The sequence below is a fragment of the Trachypithecus francoisi genome, unplaced genomic scaffold (assembly GCF_009764315.1).
Source record: "Trachypithecus francoisi isolate TF-2019V2 unplaced genomic scaffold, Tfra_2.0 Lachesis_group4, whole genome shotgun sequence".
NCBI classification, from domain to species: Eukaryota; Metazoa; Chordata; class Mammalia; order Primates; family Cercopithecidae; genus Trachypithecus; species Trachypithecus francoisi.
This window is the reverse complement of record NW_022681469.1, coordinates 149,085,385-149,087,896: the sequence shown is the minus strand read 5'-3', so window position 1 is coordinate 149,087,896 and position 2,512 is coordinate 149,085,385. Positions and strand designations below refer to the sequence as shown.

General features: G+C 34.0%; 1 non-coding gene across 1 annotated transcript; it reads right to left on the bottom strand.

Annotated features, from left to right (window-relative positions):
• Positions 1 to 1,987: 1,987 nt before the first annotated feature.
• LOC117073790 lies at positions 1,988 to 2,094 on the bottom strand. Its single transcript, XR_004433359.1, has one exon. It is a non-coding gene; the product is annotated as a U6 spliceosomal RNA (small nuclear RNA).
• Positions 2,095 to 2,512: the final 418 nt, after the last annotated feature.

The following is a 2,512-nucleotide window of genomic DNA, read 5'->3' as shown; positions in this document are numbered from 1 at the left end:
TTGAGCACTCACGTGGCTTTCTAAATTCTCCTGGATATATGGCTGTACTTGATGTTCAAATTCCCCCAAAGCATCTCATTGAGCATCTCTTCTGGAACTCTGATGGCCTATTTTATATCTCTACTTGCAATCCCTTGCCTCAGACATCTGTGAGCTTGTCATCACCTTGTAGCTTTTATGAACAGCATCAACTGCTTTTATCACCTGCATTTGGAATTACACAAAACAGAGATGAGTGTCTTGTGTCAATTTGTCAGATGTCCCCAGACAGGTTAGAAACATGACACAACGATTTGCAATGAAGTCTGCTTTGCTCCCTCTTATGCAATGATGGGTGGGATCTGGGACCAGGCTGCCCTCTGCTGAAGACTCAGATCACTGCTGTGCTGGGGAGTGGAGAGAGTAAGAGTGAAAGTGCCACACACCTTTCCTACCATTGTGACAACAGGTTTTTCTTGATAGGGCATTTACTGGCTTGCTGTAAACCCGTGACTGTTTTCCAGAGATTCTTTAAAGGTGGTTCAGATAACTTCTGGGTTTTTTGTTTGTTTGTTTGTTTGTTTTTGTTGGGGAGTGAGAGCTTGGAGTTTCCAAGTCTGCCATCTTGCTGCTCTGATTTTTAAAAATAAATAATAGTTAAACATATGACATAACATACATCAAAATAACTTTCTCTTATATTTAAATTATATATGTACATAAATCAGAAAAAAATAAAAACAAAAGCAAAGCTTCTTTATTCTGCCTTTTTCTCCACATGCTAAAAATGGAGAGAAAATAATAGGCCAATAATTCTCAAACTTTCTGTAGTGAAAGATCAAATCTCTCGCTCCTCTAAATATGTCATGGGTAACACTTTTAAAAATAGACTAAAATTGAATTATTGGGAAAGCACAATAAAAGACATAAACTATCAACCCCATTTTCAAATTACCAGATTTAATAGGCATAAAATGTATCTGTCACATTGCAAATGAGTTCCTAAATGGTTCTTCTCAATTTCTTTTGCCAACCAGCACCCTTCAGTTCTCAGTTTGACATTTGATAGCAACCACACTTTCAGTGGCCTGGAGTGATTACTGTCTTTCTGTCCTCTAAATTAGAGAGATTTGTAAGAGTAGAGAAAAAATTACTAAAGGAAATATTTTTTGACTAAATAAAATGGTAAAATCATCTGTACATAAAATCATTCAAACTTCGATGGCAGAAAATCTTTTGGAAAAATATTGGACTCATATTGTGAAAAGTTAAATACTACATAATAATTTATAAAAAGTTTATGCAAAAAGAGAAGTGAACCAGTAAGACCTAACAATTAATTGAACAAAGAAGAATGCACACGCTATAAGATAGGAATTGGTAATAGAAGTGGAAAATATATCATTTCCATGAAAGAGAAGAAAATAAAAATTACAATAAAACTTGAGATATAACTTTTGCTGAAAAATTATTTTAAAAATTTTCTAATAATTTCTAAATTATTTTCAGCACAAAGACTTGTGTTGAAAAATAACTTTTCAATAATGTACGTACTTTTTTAAGTAAAATATAATTTTTAATTGAAATTACATTAAAAAAAAGCTGTCTAAAGCAAAAGTAGTAGCAATGTATTGTGTATTTATACCATATATACCAGTAAAACATAAAATGACAAAAACACAAACATACCAGGGAAAAGTGTGGAATATATTGTTCTACTGGTTTATATTACATGTGAGATGCTATTACCTGGATATAGACCATTATTAATTAGAGATGTGCACTATAAATCCTAAGGCAATCTTTAAAAGCATTAAAGCAATTCAGTGCTTTCTTAATATTCCTTGATTATGTTTCAATAATTAAACTACTCTCTAAATGTTTGGAAATACATTGATGATCAAATGTCTACTTTTTCTCAGATACTTTCTGCCTTTGTGTTTTGCTTATTTTAACAAACCTCTGAGCTGTCTCTTCCTCATGTAATGACTTCCAATTGATATGGATATAAAATATGGGACGCTTCATGAATTTGTGTGTCATCCTTGCACATGGTCCATGCTTATCTTCTCTATATCATTCCAATTTTAGTATACGTGCTGCTGAAGTGACCACACCTATTTGTTAATCCTAAAAATTCAACAACACATACACAACACTCTAAATTTCTAAAGTATGATGGTACCCAAATCACTATGACTAAAAGTGAGTTGATACCATAAGGGTTAAGAGCTTGGGTGTTGAAAGTGAACTATCATGGATAAAGTTCCATCTTTAGCACATACTACCTCAAGCAATTCAATCTTCTGTGCCTTTCTTTTTCCATCTGTAGCACAGTGATGATACAGTTTGGATATTTTCCCCTTTAAATCTCACATAGAATTATAATCCCTACTGTTGGAGGTGGGGCTTGGTGGGAGGTGATTGGATCATGTGAGCAGATCCTGCACGGCTTGGTGCTGTCCTTGCAATAGTGAGTGAATTCTCGAGAGATTTGGTTGTTTGCAAGTGTGTGGGACCTTCTCTACAATTC